This window comes from Urtica dioica, chromosome 10 (genome assembly GCF_054948205.1).
Source record: "Urtica dioica subsp. dioica isolate 48M chromosome 10, U.dioica_male_clone48M_v1_H2, whole genome shotgun sequence".
In the NCBI taxonomy this organism is placed as follows: Eukaryota; Viridiplantae; Streptophyta; class Magnoliopsida; order Rosales; family Urticaceae; genus Urtica; species Urtica dioica.
This window is the reverse complement of record NC_142765.1, coordinates 23,786,364-23,798,989: the sequence shown is the minus strand read 5'-3', so window position 1 is coordinate 23,798,989 and position 12,626 is coordinate 23,786,364. Positions and strand designations below refer to the sequence as shown.

The 12,626-nt window shown below is 39.0% G+C and overlaps 1 pseudogene; it reads right to left on the bottom strand.

The window, feature by feature from the left end:
* Positions 1 to 4,583: 4,583 nt before the first annotated feature.
* LOC149384245 (phenolic glucoside malonyltransferase 1-like) lies at positions 4,584 to 5,972 on the bottom strand (annotated as a pseudogene).
* Positions 5,973 to 12,626: the final 6,654 nt, after the last annotated feature.

Below are 12,626 nucleotides of genomic sequence, written 5' to 3'. Positions count from 1 at the left end.
TCTGATATTGAGTTACAAAGATTGACTGCTACGTACTACCCACACTGTAAATGCAAAATAGAGACAAGCGCGGACCTCACAACCATCACAACCGACACAACCAACACGGAGTCGAGGCAGAAGAAACAATGATGACGGACCTCCACTACCATCTCAGCCGACACAACCAACACCCAGTCAACCAAGTCAAAGGATTGGCATCAGGGTAAGCAAATTAGGACTATTTCATTTCAATTGAAAATATGGTCAAATATGTATTTGGTGGCAAATTCTTCTTCCTCATTGTTTTTGGAGATTTCAGATGAGCCCTCGACTTAGGAATCTCAGGACGGTCAACACCAACAATGAAGTTCAACGCGGGCGTAAAAGATTGTTCACCGAGTAATTTGTAGTGTTTATGAATATGTAAAGCCCTAACCCACTTTTGGAACATTTTAGAACTGTGTAAAATAGCTTTGTAAAGCTAAGTAAGGGTTCATATTTTGGAACATTGGAATTCATCCTTAATTTACCTAGTTGTTTTAGTTTGATGTATGTAAAAGCTGTAAAATGCTTCAAATCCACTCTTTTGTGACATTGAAACATCGTGATCCACTTTTTTGTGACATTACAAGTTATGTCTTTTTCTATATGTTATTTCATTTTATCTCTTTTTTTATGTGATGTTACTCTTATTAAATCCACTCAATTTAATTAGAACACTGAGTGGATACTTGCATACATATATCAAAATACATATATATATATATATATATATCTCTTTTTTCTAAATGAACACATATTCAAAATACATCTGCCATAGAATACTTGCATACATATATCATTACACTGTAATTACATAACGTACCTAGTAAAAAACAGACCACATTTTACTTGTCATATTACTTGAATAACAACAGACACAAAATCAATACAATTACACATAACAAGAACTTGATTTGAAAAGCTTCACTAGCTAATCCGACCAAATTCTCTCTAGTATGAACGAAGGTAGTTGGACTCTCAGCTTCTGATTCCCCATTTTCGTTCATTTTGTTCATCATTTCTGTAATTGTATCTGTCGATGGGGTACAACTAGGAGTGTCAATCCATCTAAAATATCCGCAACCTGGGTCATTTTTATGCTGAGAAACCAAACAATTCCCCCACAATCAAACACACAAATTATCCACGTTACCCAAACACACAAATTTAAGAAGAAAAAAAACAACACTAACCTTATACAGAGCACAACCAAAAAAACGTCTTGCTGGGTTACGACATGTCCTTGACGTCCTCTCCACGGTCTTCAATTCGCACGAACACGTCGGCGGCTCTAGCGTGGATGTTTCGACAACAACGACGTCGGATTTCTTGCGATTAGACGTGCTATGGCTTCTCTCCATACCGATGACACCTAAATTAGACGTGCAGAAGTTATGAATTTGAATTTTAATCGGAGACGCTAACCCTAGCTCAATCGATTTGGGGCTCAGTCGATTTGGGGGTTCTCTCTTCGAATGGTTTTTTATATTCTCAATAAAAATGAGAACTGAAAATAAAATGAAAATCAAAGCAATTTACTTGAGTCCAAGGACATTCTCGTAAATTCATTTACCTCGTGTACCATGTGACTACCACGTGACCATTTAACTGACGGAGTGGGCTTATAATACACGGAAGGCCCGTCAATTTTGTCGGTCGTGATATTGAGGTCCAATAACCTCGATTTTATATCATAAGTCATCTTCTGTCAGTGAGGCCATAAATCAGGGGGCAAATATACAATTTCTTCTATATATAAATAGTTTATCTATATAATTATAGGTAATTATATTTATATATCTAGATTTGTTTATACGGGAATGATTTTTGGCACGTCTCATGATTTTCAACGATCCACTTAGAAGTTGACACGTGCCCACCCAAAAGTATTAAACATCCACGTGTCAACTTCTGAGTGGATCGTTATAAGGTTAGTGTTTATATGCATTAATTTTACCTGATATTACAACTATTATAAGGCTAGTGTTTTGAGTTTCGAGTATTACGAATTACCTGTTAACAAAAATAAATGGGACATCCATTGATGAAAGGTAATTTATATATGAGAACAATATCTTGGATAAATGTGATATAATGAGAGTATTTATTTTGCAACAATTTTATATTATGAAAACTAGTTGAGGCTAAATATATATAATAAAAAAAAATCATCATTTATTAAATAGATAATTAAAACTAGTTATCCATCTATAACGTCATAAATTTATATCAAATAATTGGATACGTAACCATCTAAAACACTAGCAATTTGGTTTTAGCCAACATTTCGTTAATTTCATGTAAATAGCCATATTGCTTACGTGGCAGCTTATTAATTGAATTTAGTTTACACTTTTGCCCTTATTTAATTCGGCAGATTTTTTTAATTAGGCAGTTTTTTTTTTAATTTCGAATCAAATATTGAAACCGAATAGGGAAGTTTTCAAATTTGAAATTTGAATTTTCCAGCAGATTTTGAAAGTTTACAGCGCATTTATTGTTATGTATTTGGAAGTTTTCAGCGTTGACTTTAGTTAATTAGTTTATATTTTCGTGGCAATTCATTTTGGATAAAATCTGTAAATATATTCTTCATTTATTGATATTATCTTGTCTTCCATATATTCATAATTTTAGAACGTCCAAAATATTTCCAGAATTTTTTTCAGTTTATTTACACGAATATACTGTAAATATGCTTTGTATTTCCAATGAATATACTGTAAATATGCTTTGTATTTACACGGATATACTGTAAATATGCTTTATATTTACACGAATATACTGTAAATATGTTTTGTATTTACACGAATATACTGTAAATATGCTTGTATTTACACGAATATACACCATCCGAACAAAAATGAATCATCCTATTCTGTACAACCAAATAACCATTTAAACTCATCTTCCTCGTCACGCAAATCATCTTCCTTCTTTTCTGTAAACAAACAATTAATTGCTTCTAAAAAATATTAATATTAACCGCTTCTCAAACAAATCGAACTAAATCCGTCTTCCTCAGCACCGACACACGACGCCCCAGACTTTGCCGAATAACCAGAGCCTGCGATTGAAATTCAACCTTCAATTTTAACCAACAAAAATCAATTCAACAGCTTCAATTCATCCAAACCCGTCAGACCAAACAGGGAGCACGAGAGAAAAAAAATCAACGACAAAGCTTAACCAAGCAAGAACGATACAATCATCCATTAGTCCCACCCTACACATTTCACCTTCTAAATACCATGACGAACTCAATTTCATCAAAATTACAACACATCAACATAGATCTAGCCCTTTTTATTTCCATAACGTACCTCGAGCAAAACGGAGCATCTCCGACCACCGATTGGAGGAATTTCATGAGGGCTTTTGTTACCCATGTCATGAACTTCATTTTTATACCGACGGTGAAGACCACCTCCCTCCGGTGATCAGAAAACTCAACATTGGGGAGGAGGTCTTTTCCAGCGATCTCCCACGACAATGAACCGAAATTTTTAGCAAGCATGATGGGTGTTTTCTTGAACCTCTCTTCGACACGAGTTCATAGCACTCGGAATCACCCAAATCGGAGCTCAAACGATAGAGATATAGTCAATTGAAGTTTTGAGGAAAGAAAAATGAAATGAAATTTTGGAGAGAGAGAGAAAGAGAGTGACGGGAAGAGGAAGAAGAAGCCTTTTAAATTTCACAAAAAACCCGGTCAAAGTATGACCAAGAAAAGAGAAAAAAAAATTAATTAATGATCTTAATGATGCTCCTCGATAACCGCGAACAGTTATTATCCGAATATTTTGTTTTAAATGTTTTTATTTTCAGCATGTTAATGGACGGGAACAATTGAGGTTATTTTGGTATTTTGATGTTGTGTAAATAAATGGATATGACTATTAACCCGAAATTAACCAAATGATGGCCAAATCCAAAACCATCTAAACTGTGAGGCTATTTAGCTATATAACCCAATTTATATTTAGCAGCCTTCACTAAAAAAAAATATTTCTGGCTTTGCTTTATCGGGTTCTTAAACCACATCATAATTGAATACTAATTTATTCAAAATTTAATGTTATTTGGGCTCGGATAGCTGAGTACGATCCACTGTTTGCGATCAACAATAAGATATTGCTATCTTTGTTAGACCATCGATAAAACTGTCGTAAGCCATTGACTCAATTCTCATCATATTCTGGTCATCTTCAATCAGAAATGATATACTTTATTTATTTTATTTTTTACGAGACGCGTGGTTCGTTTGCTGAAGTGCTTGTCGCGTTTCCTTTTTTCTGGTTATTCTTTCAAGAACAATCAAAACCTGGTGCATAATGAAGGGTCTCACTTTTACATTTATATGCCCACACCTAATTTCCATTCCACGGCGGAGAGACGTGGTAATGAAATATGCATGATAAACTACGTAACAAACAAAATGGAAATAAAGCAACACAATATCATGAATTTGACAATCCTTATTAGAAAGAAAAGAAAAAAATACAAGAAATAAAGTACTGTCGGACGATCATCGACTTTCAAATTAGACTAACAGTAAATCACTCAATAAGACCTCGAGCGAAGAGAGAAGCGAAAGCTTCCATTTCGTTTCTTTCTCAAACCAACCCGATCTCGATCCCGCCGAGCTCGTCACGACTGTCCGAAAACACGTACACTCCGGTTGTTTCCACCGAAACCATCTCCACTTTCCTTGGCCTTCCCCACCCGAAATCGGTCCCATATACATCGAACCGGTTCGACCCAGCAACCCCAAACACGTTAACACTACCGTCTTTCGGACCCGTGAATCCTGCGATCAGTCTGGCGGCCCAACCCTCTGCGCCGGCCAGAGCTCCGTCACGGTCAAGACTTGCCAAAGCTTCCGCGATGGCCTTCACGGCCACAACGAGGCCGTCTTCGCTACGCAGGGTTTTCGGGTCCTGAATAACGCAGGCTCGGGTCCCAATGCAGTTCCCGAAGTAGTTCTCCGGCAGAGCTGGGCTCATTCGGGACCTGCAATCGTAGTTTATGACCAGCAATACCACCCCGGATTCGATTCCTTTGGCCACGGCTCCGCAGACGACGGAATAGGCGAAGGCAAGGCAAAAGGCTGAGAGGCGAATATTATTCCGATCTTCGTCTCCGAGTTTGTTTCCGATGGTTGCTCTGAGCTTTGCTAAGTTTGCGCTGGTCAATGTGAAAGTACTCCGAACGTGACCTGGCGGGGCTGGTTTGAGCTTCCAGCTGAGGAGGCTTCTGTTGTTCGGACCGTGATCCAGATCTCTCCAATCTTTCGCGTACGCCTCTTTCAGCTTCGATGGGTCTTCTATTACCGTCTTGTCGCAGAACGGTTTGAGCTTCGGTGGCAAATCTTGTGACCTGAAGAGATGAGCCCAGGCTCTCATGAACGACGTCGAAGTCTTTCCGTCGGCGAAGGCGTGGTGACTCGAGATTCCAATGCAAATCCCGGCGTCAGGGAACAACGTGATTTGCAGAGACAAGAGCTCGGCTCTCTCGCCGGTCTCCGCTAGCGTCGGGATCAGAGGATGAGTCGCTTCCACTTCAACGAATTCACCGTTGAATCCCCCGGAGACGAGGTGGAAATCGACGCCTCTGGATTCGGCCACGGCGAGGGAAACGCCGTCGCCGTCTTGGCGGACGACGAATGGCTCGTCGTGGGACTCCGGCCAGATTAGGTTTCCGGCGAAAGGGAAGAGCGTGAGGACGAGGGATAAGGATCGTTTGAGGCGGGGAAGGAGGTCGGAGTGGAACGAGGATTTGGAGACGGAGAGTTCGTAGAAGAAGAGGCGCTGGACAGGTGGCAATCGGAGCCACCGGATATCGAAGAAAGTGAGAGCAAGACTGGTGTTTGAATCGCTTGAGTCTAGAGAGTTGTTCTTTGAGATTTCAACTATCTCGATCTTACTCTTTTGTTGTTTTTCTTCCATTATTCCGATAATGTGTTAGTCTGCACCGATATCTATTTAACTATATCATGGGAATGGCAATTTTACTATTCATAAGGTTTAAACCAATTACCATGTGACACGTGTTAACCATTTAATAATCTCTCTCTTTGATATAGATTTACGTTTGACCTCTTCATCTCATATAGGGATGGCAAGTTGACCCGTTACCCGCGTTCCGGCCCGTTACCCGATTTATTCGGGTCGGGTAATACCCGTTCTTTTTGGGTAAACGGGTAATACCCGTTATGGTTTTAACGGGTCCGGGTACGGGTAACGGAATAGTCATCCCGTACCCGGTTACCCGGGACCCGACCCGTTAACTTTTAAATATTTAAAAAGATAATAAATTTGTATATGTTGCAATGAAGATGACCAAATTTATAATGAAGATGATCAATTTGCAATGAAGATTTCTTTTGTATTTTTTATATATTTATTTTGAATTTTAATGTTTTTATATTGTAGTAGCACTTTGATATTTTTCACCTAAATTTTATTATTTTTAAACTTTATATTGTTGATTGATTTTTATTTTATAAACGGGTAAACGGGTAAGCGGGTCTACCCGACCCGCTACCCTTTTTTTAAACCGGGTAAACGGGTAACGGGTCTAATATTTTTAACCCGTTTACCCGGCGGGTATCCCCGTTACCCGGCCCGTCTCAAAATCTGGGTAAACGGGTCCGGGTAACGGGTAAAAAATTATAGCGGGTACGGGTAACGGAATAGGTGTACCCGACTTTACCCGTACCCGTTGCCATCCCTAATCTCATATTCAGATTTCCCTTCACACCTGCAAAAAAAAAAAAAAAAAAAAAAAAAAAAAACGAAATAAAAACTTTGCTTGATCTCCGTTGCTCCCTTATCCGCGACTGAGAGAGAGAGGGCGAGAGAGACGGGGTTTTAGGTCGAGGAGGAAGAGGAAGCTCTGCGAGAGCTCGGCGAAGACACCAAAGCAGACGGGGTTTTAGCTCGAGGAGGAAGAGGAAGCTCTGTCTGCGAGAGCTCGGCGAAGACACCAAAGCCGACACCGAAGCCGACCGTGGTTGCGAAGGAGTCGCGCCGAATAAACGACGGAGCACGTGGTGAGGACCAGCTCCGACCAAAGCTTCTCGCGCACAGCTTGCTAAGGTAATTTGCGAACCCAAAATCTTAGGGTTCGTGATTTTTGGGGGTTTTTGTTTAGGTTATTCAACGTACAAGTATTTATTATAATTTTCAGAAACTTAAATACATACCACTTGCATTGAAACCCCAGATTCAAGATCCATAAACAGAGATACATATATGAGTGATTTTACTTTATTACTTCCCAATTACCTTGACATAGTAAGCCTTCTTTATTTCAGCTGCAGAGGCGTCAACACTGACACCCAATATTCATAAAAAAGCCGTTTCCTTAACCATTTCTTTTACCTTCCCTTCGCAGATTACAGAGCTCTAAGAACCAAAACAAAAAAAAAATATTTATAACGTGAGAATAGCAATTTTACTCTTCGTAAGGTTTAAACCAATTAACATCTTACATGTGTTAACCCATTTAACAATCTCTCTCTTTGATTTATTTATGTTTTACCTCTTCATTTCATCCTTAGATTTCCCTTCTCACCTGCAAAAAAATAAAAACGAAACAGAAGCTTTGCTTGATCTCCGTTGCTCCCAAAATCTTAGGGCTCGTGCTTTTTGGGGGGTTTTTGTTTAGGTTATTCTACAAATCATGGTTGTCCCTCCTTCCCTCCCTCTAATTATGTTTTGCCTCTTCCTCTCATCCTCAGATTTCCCGTCTCACTCGCACAAAAAAAAAAAGAAAAAAAAAAGCAAAACAAACACTTTGGTTATATCACTCTGATTATACAGCTTGTTTTCTCCATAACAGGGTAAAGTCTTTCATTTTTGTGGTTCACTTGTTCTGTAAGTTTCTAACTATATATTACATGTTTCTAAATATAGATTTCTTTGTGGTTAGCATCGAACCACCGACTCAAAGGCGACGGTTTGTTTCGACTTCCTACTACTTTGATTTATGTGATCTTACAAATTCCCTGTTTAACTTAATTGTGAGAAATGACATTCTGTTATTTCTTTTGCGCAGACATTTAGATGACATTGATATGAATTCAATGGCTGATGATGGTAACAAATTATTTCAATACTGCTCTAGCTATGATCGTCTATTATTTTTACGTCTATATTTTGTTCTCATTTAAGGGCATGCAAATTCTATATCTTCGGATACGTTGTTGTTTGAATATGTTAATTCTATCCAATCAAAGCGGTGTCGGAAGGTTTGTAGACTTTGTTTTGTACTTCTGCATTTTTTTTTCAATATTCAAATTAGAATAAGTTTATTCTAACATGGTTCCTTAATATTGATTGTTTTTGTAATTAGAGGGCGCTTTCCTCTGTTATACAACCGCCATCTTTATCAAATCGTAGAAGCAAGCGGCAAATGTTTATGCAGCAACTTGGTTCCAAGTCAACAGATTGTAATTCCCTTGAAGGTTTGTGCTATGTTATTTAGTGCTTTTATTTACGAAACCAACTTTTTTTATAAGGTTTTTTCTTTCGAAAGTTTATTTATGTATTGCTGTTTAATTTATTTATGCACATAATTGCATATAAAAATTTGTATAAATTCTTGGCAGAACAACTACCAACTGCTGCTTCTGTTTCTCTACAGGTATAAAGTCATTAATTGTGACGTATTATTATTAAACTTGACTCGGCTAAGATATGATACTTATCAAATCTCATCTGCATATTTCCAGAGATGTGTTCCTTCTTCTTCTGCTAAACAAAACACCGACTCAGTTGATTCTGAAATGTTGTTGTCTGACTACGTGATTCATATGAGAAATGAGGTTTGCGTGCATTTCCAGCGAATTGGTTATATAACGTGTTTTTAAAAAAATTATTCTGCTCTCCATTGTTATATCTAATGTCAATTTTCCATGTAGAAAATTATTGTTGGTGCACGTCATGCCATATCTGCGCATGCACTGATGAATCAATACCATGACGTGCAGCCTAATCGTATCAGTGTTTATCATGGTATGTACCTCTTCATTTTTTTGGTATTTTATGTTCATATTTAATTTATTTTAGTTATGTCCTAAAGATGCTTCAATATTAAAGTTTTGATGCTATGTTTATTTTAGTTTCATTTCTTTAGTATTTTAAAATTTAACTTTTTCGAACGTATTGGTATTAATGAATTTACTATTAATTTATTCTTTTTGAATGTGCTACAGATGATATCTATCAGAACAAGTTATTCAGAGATTATAAAATCCCCGATGAATCTCAAATGTTAAGATAAAAGATAAACTGTTTGCATTGTGGTGCTATTAAGTTCGAATTTGAACCGCCTGGTTTTTGTTGTTCATCTGGCCAAATTCAATTATCTACACAGGAACCACCAACTGCTCTTTGACTTGATCTTTGGGCCAGGAGCCGAGTCTGAAAATTTTAGATATTATATTCGAATATATAATTCTAGCTTTGCTTTTACTTCAATGGGTATTCACTTGGATGAAAAGTTGATGCAACAAAATGCTGGAATTTATACATTTCGTGTACAAGGCCAAGTTCACCATTGGATTAAGCCATTAGACACCCATGGGAATACTGCTTCTGCACTTCAACTTTATTTTCATGATACCGATCATGAGATACAAAATCGCCAACAATTTTCCAACAATTTAAAGTTTGAAGTCATCCAAAGAATCAGTAATTTTATGGCTTTAAATCCGTATTCTAAATTTTTTAAGAGCTTGACTGATTTTTCAAATTTACGTGAGTTTTCCATTTGTATAAAGAGTAATCCTGCTTTAGACCAACGAGTTTATAACTCACCATCTGTTTCTCAAGTTGTTGCAATGTGGGTAGATAATGGAACAAATGATGAATGGAACAGAGATATTATTGTTCATGGTTGGGATGATCGTACACACAGTATACGTTATGATTATGGTTGTTATGATCCTTTGCAGTATCCAATATTATTTCCATATGGTGAAATTGGATGGCATCCAAACATTGCTCGTAATAACACAATCGATTTGACTATTCCAAGTACAGCCAATCTCGCAACAAGTGTCGAAGAATTTCTCCAGACAGAGCGCAGAGGTACTTCTTTCCCTTTATTGTATTATAATTAACCGCTTATATATATATAATTAACCGCGACAGCGCCCGCGGGGTCCCATGGCCGAGAGGCCAAAGACCGGCCTCGTGAGCTCGACCTCGGCCTCATGAGCTCGACCTCAACTGGACCTCATGAGCTCGACCTCGGCCTCATGAGCTCGACTTCCACTCGGCCTCATGAGCTCGACCCCAGCCTCACGAGCTCGACCTCGGCCTCATGAGCTCGACCCGTTTAGACATTATATATCAGTTCAAAAAAGAAAAGAAAAATAATATAAAAACTGTAGAATACGCCTACATATCAGTTGTTAATGCCTGAAATGGATCGACACGAAAATCGGTCCGCGGTTCGGTCGACCTCCAGGTCAGGCTCGACCTCCAGGCGAGCTCGACCTCCAGGCAGGGTCGACCTCCAGGCCGAGCTCGACTTCCAAGCAGGGTCGACCTCCAGGACAAGCTCGACCTCCAGGCCGAGCTCGACTCCAGGCAGGGTCGACCTCCAGGCCAGGCCCGACCTCCAAGCAGGCTCGACCTCCAGGCCAGGCCTGACCTCCAAGCAGGCTCGACCTCCAGGCCAGGTTCGACCTCCAGGCAGGCTCGACATCCAGGCCAGGCTTGACCTCCAGGCGAGCTCGACCTCCAGGCGAGCTCGACCTCCAGCCAGGCTCGACCTCCAGGCTAGGTTCGACCTTCAGGCCAGGCTCGACATCCAGGCCAAGTTCGACCTCCAGCCAGGCTCGACCTCCAGGCCAGGTTCGACCTCCAGGCCAGGCTCGACATCCAGGCAGGGTCGACCTCCAGCCAGGGTCGACCTCCAGGCCAGTCTCGACTTCCAGGCGAGCTCGACCTCCGGCAATCTCGACCCCAGACGAGCTCGACCTCCAGGCAGGCTCGACCTCCAGGCCAGGCTCGACCCTAGACGAGTTCGACCTCTAGGCGAGCTCGACTTCCAGGCAGGGTCGACCTCCGGTCAGGGTCGACCTCCAGACAGGGTCGACCTCCAGGCAGGCTCGACCTCCAGGTGAGCTCGATTGCTGGAATAAATCTGAGAGCCAGAAATTATCAAGGTATTCTACCTTAATATTTTAAAACTATTCTGTATATTTCATGTTTAATTTTTTTTAATAACAAATATCTTTACTATTGCAAATGTTGTTGTTTTAACAACACAAGCCTCGAGCACAATTTATATAAATCCTGAATTTCCTTCTGTATATTTCATGTTTAATTTTTTTTAATAACAAATATCTTTACTATTGCAAATGCTGTTGTTTTAACAACACAAGCCTCGAGCACAATTTATATAAATCCTGAATTTCCTATTGCTAAAACACTAGCTTTGTGGTAAGTGCACAATTACATTTTTATTATGCATTTTCTCCTATACCCTACATAATACTCAACTTCTAATGTAGGAACATGGAAAGTGCATCAATTCTGAAAAAATGGGCGAAAAACCAGAAGAAAAATCCAACAACACAATTAATTCCACCACCAAAGGAAGAGGATTTACTCACACTTGCTGATTTTGTAACAATCACGATGAAGGTATGAAAAAAGTTAATATATTTTCTTCATTGAATATAGTAACTAAATTTTATTTTCGTCGACCATAAACATAAATAGGAGAACAAATCCAGAAGCTACTGGATCAAAGCATCAGCATCAGTTCATAGCTACGAGCAAAGCTTTTGCTATACGGCATGCTCAAATTGCAAAAAAAGGGTTGCCTTCCCAAACAATCAATACTTCAACTGCGAATTTTGTAAAGTTGGAAAAATCAAAGCCATCCCATGGTGAGTACTATGCATAATTGTTTTTCCCTAATCCGATCAAAATTTGTACACGTCTTATGATTTCACCTTAACCATGCAGGTTGCGCGTTCACCTAAAACTAACTGATGCCTCACAAACATTGGACGCAATCTCTTTTGGACACACCGCTGAAAAAATATTCTCTTGCAAAGCTGCGAATATATCTAAACTCTTGGAACAGGTACAAATTCTGATCCTTTTTAGTTCTCACAAATATATTCATATCTGAGGCTAATAGCATGTAATTACAAAACTTAACAGACATGACATAACCTTAATTTACTTGTTATTACTACTATTATCTGTTTTTTTAACCTATTTTTTTCCTTCATCAGGGTTCACAAAAAATGATGTTGAAAACAATCTTTAAAGCAGAAGAAGCAATCACAAAAGCATTTTACGTCAACTACTCAAACACGTCTTCTACATCCACACAACAACAGTACACAGTGAATCAAGTTTTCAACAATAGTGACATAAATATTATCCATCAAGCCAAAGATAAAAAGAAGATGCACATTGAAAACATTACTGACTCCACCAAAGTTGAAGACCGAGTTCATGAAGCCAGAGACAAAGAAAGGCAGCGCACTGAAAATATTTCAGAATCCAGCAAACTGAAAGACCGAGTTCATGACAACACCTCCGACAACGAATATATAAAACTGGGAA